Below are 9058 nucleotides of genomic sequence, written 5' to 3'. Positions count from 1 at the left end.
GTCTGCGTTCAGGGCCTAATCGACCAGGTAAACACACGTCCTGCCGTCCTCAGAGCTCCAGGAAACCAAGTTATGCCGCATGCGCTTCACGCACGTTTCCTCACCACCACGGATAGCTTCACGTATTATTATTATCATAATAATAAATAAATGAATAAATATATACAGTATATATAAATCTATAATAAATAAATAAATAAATATATGAATGCGACACGTGGCGGCGGATTATATTTGCGTGGTCGCATATCCGTTACCAAGGCAACCCGCTGGGCAGCATCTGCACGTGGTTTAACTAATTAGTGCCACGCTCCGCGCTAATGAGTTCACCTGTGGCGATTCGTGCTCAGTCATCTCTAACTTACCTGTATGCTGCTCAGTAGGCCAAACTAAGCAGGTCGGTCTCCCCACTAACCGTCTAACGTCTCCCAGGTACGGTGATGTATACTTTAGGAGTTTACCCAGAACTTGGTTGGAGTTTCCCGGTTTTGTGTGACAAATGACAGTTCTTGTAACGAACGCTTTTCGAAGTAATACGGACCACCACATCTGGACCTGCTGTGAGTAGAACGTTTATTTTCCTACTAGGCTTACTTGATGTTTAATGTTGGTTCTTGATGTAATTGGACATCATTTGTAGTGTTTTTGCGTGGTTATAGGCCATTTATTTATTCAGGTGGTGTGGTTAAGGCCCAATCCCATTTCTAGCCCTTACCCCTTCCCCTTACCCCTCACCCCTTCCCCTTGCCCCTCAATACAGAGGGGTAAAAACGTTCCCCTAAGAAATGGGACGCCCCTCCATTACGTGGCTTCATCGTCGCTGACTGCGGACAGCTGACTGCTATGTCAACAGAGGCCACGAGTAGGCATGTTTCAGATCAAGCATACGTTGCGTTGCCTCACATAACATAATGAATTAGTGGATAAAAACGTCAGAAATGCTGGCGTTAACTTCCCTATGTGATGTGACGCGTCACATGGCTTTAAAAACTCGCAGGATCTCCATTGTAACTCCATCCGTCTGCTTTTCTGTGCATATGCTCTTTCAAATAAATGCAGACATAAGACACTCCCCTCAACATATCAAAACATTGCCATAGGATAGGATAGGATTTTATTTGTTGTCATTGCACATGTTACAGAGCAACGAAATTATCAGTTGCATTCCGTCCAAGAAACATAAAGGACGAGGGTAATGAAAAACAGTTCTTTTTATTTGACTGCCAGGTATCCACCGCCTGGTTCATGCTCCTAGGTGATGGTGGGTACCCCTGCCTCCAGACGCCCGTATGTCTGTTGACTCCCTATAAAGAGCCGGTGATTGGGCGGGTGCAGCAGCGCTTTAATTACCGTTCTGTGATAGAGCGGGCCTTCGGGAAGATGAAGACAAGGTGGAGGTCAACCTTGGGTGTAGCGCTCCACCATCTCCTAAAGAAACAATGCAAGTCAGTTGTTAGAAGTCATTTTCTTTAGAAATGTTCAGCTAATATCTCATGAAACATGTTTGAATAGCAGTTAGTGAAATTCATGAAACCACATCACCCTCACCATGAGGATGACCATGGGGTCTTGAATAGATGACACAAGGACTGGTGGGGTCAATTGCTGGCCGGGCACCAAGAACCTCGTGCATCAAGTCATAATACTGCCACGTCGCCACAGTCACCTCCCCACTTTCAGTCCCCGACCCGAGTTTTGGGAGTCCTCAAATCCTGAACACACACACACACACACACACACACACACACACAGCAAATACTCAATTACAACAAAAACAATGGTCTCGTTTGGTTGATACATTCATTAGGCAATTGGTAATTGTTTATTTCAAACTAGACACATACCTTGTACTTCTTTTTAAGGTTCTCCCACCTCTTAGAAGCCTGTTGCCTGGTCACTTTCCCCTCCACCCCCATTTCTTCCAGAAAAAGCCTACATCACAGCCAACGTACAGTATAACGACAGACATTCAGTGGGCTATTGAGCTCAACACAGAAATACCAAAGTAGAAAACAGACGCAAGAATGAAAAGATTGAACAACGTAAGACTCACTCCCACTGTTTTCTGGCTTTTCGATTTTCGATTTTAGGAACTCATTGTCCCTGGTCGCCCTGAAATTGAGTCCGAACGATAACAACTAGTAAAAATGCATTTTCGGCCGGATTTTCCTCGAAGCCCTCCCTTTAAAGTGTGGTCCTTGGATAGCTTCGTTTCAAGGGCTACGTAGCCTTTTGTCTTCGCCCTACCCCTTAACCCAAATGAGAATTGGGACACCCTTACCCCTTCAAACCAAGGGGGAGGGGTAAGGGGGAGGGGTAAGGGGTAGAAATGGGACGCAGCCTAAATGTGGATTCAATGTGCTAGTTGTGTGGGCTGATTTAAGACGTCTATAGTCTGATGCGTTTGCCAAATCATGTTTTTTATTAAGCCCTTGATCATTTTATTAGGTGGATTTTTGCCTTTTAAAAACAACAAATTAAAAGTTAAAACCCTTAAGAATTTGATATATTTCTTTAAAGTATATTAGTCTAGATGCAGCTAAACTATACACAACTGCCAAAATAAAGTAAAAAAAAAAGATTAGTATCAAGTTTTAATGAAGTTTCTACAGGTTAAAGGACTGTCGTTTGGAGAAGATTGGTGCCAATATTTGGGGAAAGGAATGCATGATTAATTCAAATTAAGTTAGCTTGAATCAACTTTGCCTCAGTGGTGTGGTTTGAGCACTAAAACGAATCTGCTCGTTCCGTTACTTCACAGGTCAAGGAGGAGAAAGTGATTCTGTGAGTATCAAAACTGAACCATGAAGAAGAAACTGCGAACTGTAAGTCCTTATATTTCCTCTTTATGCTGGGGCATTGTTTTGGCCTCCTCGTTGGCTGAGGTGGAAAGGTGAATGATTTAAATGTTTTTTGTTGGTACTTGGGCTAATTACCTGTTTAGTTTGAACATGTGTCAATGCTGTGTTTGAAGGGTTGTAGTATAGGTTCCAAGTGAATTGTGAGAATAGTAACATAGGGTTTCAGAGTGCAGCCAAAACATACTCCAAGGTTTTGTCTAAATTTTCTTTCGACATGCTTCGCCACTACTTCCTGAACTTTGCATCACGTCACATGAGTTACCGTACTGATGAGGGTTCAGATTGAGTGATCAGAGATGCATGCTAGGGTTCTGCGCTGTCTGAAGCCTCCAGCTCTGTAGTCTTGCCCCCTTCAGGTGAAGGCATGTGTCTTAAGAGGTGGTTGTGAAGTCATTTACATGAACTGGGATGTCATTCAAGATGGTGACAGGCTCTCACCTAAAGGAGAAACGCCCGGGGATGAGATGTGAGGGCTCTTCCTCAACGACTAGAACACCACCTCGGTCCTTCGCTAGAGAACCATGGAGCACCTTTCAACGTTGCCCACCATACATCTTGAAGCCGTAGCTACGGTTTCTCTACCTCCGCAGCTGGAGTAGAGCACAGCTGCAGTCACGAAAAGGGTCCTTGGTGGGATCTTACCGCGATAGGTTCTGATTTAAGAGGACCGAACTTCCAGGACCAGCTGGCCTCCTCCATTACTCTGCAGTTCAGCCTGAGAAAGGCTTGCATCTGAGCCAGCAGAGGGCTCATCGGCCTGCTGTTCATATGGGATGAGGAGAATCCTACTGTAAAGACCTACCAACCAATCCCTGCTCTGTTCAAGGTCTGGTCCGTTCATGACCTACCTACCAACTACTGGGACGTCCGATACCTACCAACTACTGGGACGTCCGATACCTACCAACTACTGGGACGTCCGATACCTACCAACTACTGGGATGTCTGAAACCTACCAACTACTGGGATGTCTGAAACCTACCAACTACTGGGATGTCTGAAACCTACCAGCTACTGGGATGTCTGAAACCTACCAGCTACTGGGATGTCTGAAACCTACCAGCTACTGGGATGTCTGAAACCTACCAGCTACTGGGATGTCTGAAACCTACCAGCTACTGGGATGTCTGAAACCTACCAGCTACTGGGATGTCTGAAACCTACCAGCTACTGGGATGTCTGAAACCTACCAGCTACTGGGATGTCTGAAACCTACCAGCTACTGGGATGTCTGAAACCTACCAGCTACTGGGATGTCCGATACCTACCATCCCACCACTGGGGTGACCTAATCAGATTACCTTCTCACCACTTCCATCAAATCCCGTCCCTGTTCTCAGGCTCATCAAAGCGGAAGAGTTTGAGTCTGAAGGAAAACAACTGGACTGCCTGTGGCTCTTCAGGTGGGCATGGCGAGGGTTCTGCCTCGCCTGGTTGTTCATGCGGTCAGGGTTCTGCCTGGCCTGGTTGTTCATGCGGTCAGGGTTCTGCCTGGCCTGGTTGTTCATGTGGTCAGGGTTCTGCCTGGCCTGGTTGTTCATGTGGTCAGGGTTCTGCCTGGCCTGGTTCTTCATGTGGTCAGGGTTCTACCTGGCCTGGTTGTTCATGCGGTCAGGGTTCTGCCTGGCCTGGTTGTTCATGTGGTCAGGGTTCTACCTGGCCTGGTTCTTCACGTGGTCAGGGTTCTACCTGGCCTGGTTGTTCATGTGGTCAGGGTTCTACCTGGCCTGGTTCATGTGGTCAGGGTTCTACCTGGCCTGGTTCATGTGGTCAGGGTTCTACCTGGCCTGGTTCTTCATGTGGTCAGGGTTCTGCCTGGCCTGGTTGTTCATGTGGTCAGGGTTCTGCCTGGCCTGGTTGTTCATGTGGTCAGGGTTCTACCTGGCCTGGTTGTTCATGTGGTCAGGGTTCTACCTGGCCTGGTTGTTCATGTGGTCAGGGTTCTACCTGGTTCGGTTGTTCATGTAGTCGGGGTTCTACCTGGCCTGGGGTTCTTCATCCGGGCGTGATCAGGGTGACGAGGCATACCATGTGTGAGCGTGATGACATGGGGATACGCACTTATTATACATCACAACATTTTAGGAAATGGTCCTTCAAGCTTGAAAGACTGCGACGTGGCTGCCCTTTCTAGCCCCGACATGATAGTTGGCTGGCAGGCCCTGTGGATTGTATCTTCTGGACTCCTGTGCTGGGATGCAAGTTTTTCTTGGGCTGAATTGCAATGCATTTGTCGATGCTAGCTGGACCTGGGAGTTGGGTCCCCCTTTTGAATCAGAAACCATCTTGGTAACATCCCAACTAGGGTTCTCTTCATGCTGTAACCAAGCTCTTCTTCAGCTGAGGAGGAAAAGAAATCCTCGCTGGGGCTTCAAGATCTATGAAGAGGAATATTGAAATGTGTGCAATGGTTCCCTCCCGTAGGCGCTGTGGTGTATTCTAGTCGCTGAGAAAGAGCCCTCGCATCCTACCCATGGCGTCTCTCCTTGGGGAGTCCCTGTCACAGTCTTGACGGATGTTCCAGGTCATGTAACTGATGCAACAGCCCTTTTGAACACTTTCTCCGGAGGGGGGCACGTCTACAGAACAGTAGACTTCAGACAGCACAGTATCCTAACATGCATCTCTGGCCACTCAGACCACACCCGGATCAATATGACAATGCTCATGCGATGTGAAGCGAGGAAGTAGCCAAAAGACAGATTAGTTAGCTTTTTTTGTACACTGGCAAGCATTGTTAATTGGTAGATAATTAGTTAAATGGGGTAACTGAAATGTTTAGTCAAAATGTTTTGTACATAAACCAACAGCAACAAACTACCAGATCGCCTCAAGGTAAGTCTGTTGGCTGTATTTTGCAATGAGACGACCACAAGATCTTCATCGTCGTTCAGCTCAAGGTGAGGTGCTGGTTACGTTACTTAGGGATGGTTCGTACTGGAACGTTACGATTCCAGTATGACGGGGCTTGGGGTTTCTGTAGAGGTTGGTAGTTAGTTTTGTGCAGTCTGTGAAGCTCTAATGCTGCAGTACTGTGTGGTGGAGGATAACTGGCAGTACGAACAGGATTGGCAATTGCGTTACGTCATCCACACCTTATTATGGCGTCTGGCAGTACGATCAATATTGGCATTTGCGTAAACCTCATAACTAATGAGCGTACCCAATTAAGGTAATCTGGCAGTGCCCCATTTCTATAGGTAACCATCTGCGATTATTGGTAAATCCTTATGCACTAGAAATTAGGAAGGGCACTCTTAAAATATATATATTTTTAATTATCCCACAAAATACCGCAAACTACTTTGATAACTGCGCTCTACAATCAACTCTCGATTTTCTGCGCATACATTTATCGGGTCGCGTAAAAGATGGAGACGACGGCATTTCCATACTACGGCTTTTTAGTTCTTCAACAACCCAGCAGCTGAATGTGGCTAAGTATCATTTTACTATCTAAATTACTATTGATATTGCTAGTGTTCTAAATCTGGGCTGTGATCTGCTCAATATAGTTTCTGCTAGACTTCAGAAACAAAAGGAAGGGTTAAATTCCGTGCTTATTCACGTATTATCAAATGGTATAGCTGTTTAGAAAAGTAAAGTTAATTGTTGCGCAAATGCTACCATAAACCTTTGACTTTTGAATAAATCAAACTAAGCACAAGGCAACTAAGATACGTGGTGACCAAGAACTCTTATATTGATGTTCAGTTTATTATTGGTGAGGCAGTGATGTAAAGCACGTCGTGGTGTTTTTAAATGGATGAATGTTGTGCTAACAGACGGGGGGAAACTCCAGGCATTGCAGTCCTGATCCTGTATGATGCAGAAGATGTCAATCCAACCGCACATGTGAGTGTTTGATATTGAAGCTTTCACATTGATTCCCACAGTATTTACCAATCTTTTATAACATTATGATCTTCTCAGTGATCTCTGCAGCGTGGTCGGTGGGAGGAGATGTGGCCGAGCAGTTGAACCAGGCTCTATCGGTGTAAGTGGCTTTCGATCAATGTTGATTTTTGCGTTAAAAGGATGAATATTGGATGTTAATGTGCTTGATTATGATGGTTCAGTACCTTGATTTAGTGTTTGGGAGTCCGCTTCCTGAAGACGTCCAACCTGTGTCTAGTTTATTGCTTCTCTTTCTGAAAAATGTACTCATCGCTTTGGTTAAAAGCATCTGCTAAATGCCCTCAATGTAAATGTAGTTGATTAATAAAGCTAATTTACAGCAGTTTAGAAATGGCACGTCGTCTCCCAAGGTTTAGTTAAATATTGTACAACACAGCTGGTTGGACCTGAGGCTGGGGACCAGAGGGTAACCCCACTACCTGGACCAGTAATGGGGCAGCAGGGTGGACCAGGGTACCATCTCCAAGCCGCTCTGAAACTAATTGTTGAGGCTGATTATTTTTTATTATCTTTCTCAGATTTTCATTCTGACAGTAGTAGTTTATACATTTCTCAACGAGTCAACTTGTAAACTTGAAGTTAGATATTTTTTCCCTTTTACAAAAGCAAGGGTGTGCAGGTTTGACCGCCCCGGCTTTGTTACCAGATTTTGGACCCAACTACTGCCGTTTCATGTTAGGTCAGGACGCGTTGGTTGAGGAGGAGGGCTGATGGAGGAGATCCAATGGAGCCATGGTGGACGAGAGCCGACAGCGCCATGGTGGACGAGAGCCGACAGCGCCATGGTGGACGAGAGCCGACGGAGCCATGGTGGTCGAGAGCCGACGGAGGAGCCATGGTGGACGAGAGCCGACGGAGGAGCCGTGGTGGAGGTCCTGCCTTAAGAATGATGTCGGGGTGAATGCAGCCAATCTCTAAATTTATTATCACTCTCACTGCTACTGAACGGTTTCTGTTCTAAAATCGGTTACTTCAGCCGTCATCTAATATGGCAGATTTAGAGAAAACCGTCCTTGGCTTAATGGAGCCATCAGTGAAGTTTTATTGAGACTCTAACCCCTCAATGTGAAGGCTGGAGTCTACGCTACTGGTACAAGAATTCTACAAGTTTTATCGTTTGTTTTAAATATTGAGTTTCAGCTGAGGCAGAAGACTGTTTGAATAATGTTAACAGTCAAATTTCAAATGTGTGCTGTTGAATTCACAGAATGTTCTACCATTCTCCTGCATAACACATTTTCAAGTGTGTGCATGGTTCTTATTTATTTTTTTAACTTGCAGTGTCTTCTATTCCTCTACATTTTACACCAAAAGCCAGTACTTTGGTTCAGAATGGTTTAAAAGAGGCGTCCAGAGAATAATCCCACCCACTGCTCAACTACCACCCCTGTTTGTTACAGACCCGATGGCCTTGGCTGATGGAGGAACTGCACCTGGAGGACGACCATGAATCTACCTGCCAACAGGTGGTACTGGTTTGCACTGGTTTGCATGAACTGAACATGGTGGACATGAGGCAAATTCCCTGCTGTTTGCCCCAGACCAGGACTCTGTGAGGGGTGGTGATGGAGCCGTGCTGAGGACCTGCTGGTGAAGGACGTCCCTCGTGGGGGGGCAAGGACAGCCGACCCTGAGGTGATTATACCTTACACTGCCACCTCAATGTGAAGGAGTAGGCTGCTAGACTAGCCACTCCACCAGCCCTACATCGGTCTCTTCAGCCATCGTTTTGATCAGAATGATTTTGAGAAAAAAGTCGCTGGGTTTAGGGAGCTGTGAGTGAACAGGATTTATTCACTCACAATTTTGCTCTCCATGTGAGGCTGCAGCGTCTGATTTCTCACATTGATTCCCACAGTATTTACCCATCTTTTATAACATTATGATCTTCTCAGTGATCTCTGCAGCGTGGTCGGTGGGAGTAGATGTGGCCGAGCTGTTGAACCAGGCTCTATCGGTGTAAGTGGCTTTCGATCAATGTTGATTTTTGTGTTAAAAGGATGTATATTGGATGTTCATGTGCTTGATTATGATGGTTCAGTACCAGAGGGTAACCCCACTACCTGGACCAGTAATGGGGCAGCAGGGTGGACCAGGGTAACCATCACCAAGCCGCTCTGAAACTAATTGCAGAGGTTGACTATTTTTTATTATCTTTCTCAGATTTTCATTCTGACAGTAGTAGTTCATACATTTCTCAACGAGTCAACTTGTAAACTTGAGGAAGTTAGATATTTTTTCCCCTTTACAAATGCAAGGTTGTGCAGGTTTGACCTCCC

The 9058-nt window shown here is 45.7% G+C and overlaps 1 long non-coding RNA gene across 1 annotated transcript; it reads left to right on the top strand.

The window, feature by feature from the left end:
• Positions 1–6642: 6642 nt before the first annotated feature.
• Positions 6643–7074, top strand: LOC132471608 (uncharacterized). The gene is made up of 2 exons (XR_009528877.1): positions 6643–6716; positions 6795–7074. It is a non-coding gene; the product is annotated as an uncharacterized LOC132471608 (long non-coding RNA).
• Positions 7075–9058: the final 1984 nt, after the last annotated feature.

Source organism: Gadus macrocephalus, chromosome 14 (assembly GCF_031168955.1).
Source record: "Gadus macrocephalus chromosome 14, ASM3116895v1".
In the NCBI taxonomy this organism is placed as follows: domain Eukaryota; kingdom Metazoa; phylum Chordata; class Actinopteri; order Gadiformes; family Gadidae; genus Gadus; species Gadus macrocephalus.
This window is presented reverse-complemented; position numbering and strand designations above follow the sequence as displayed.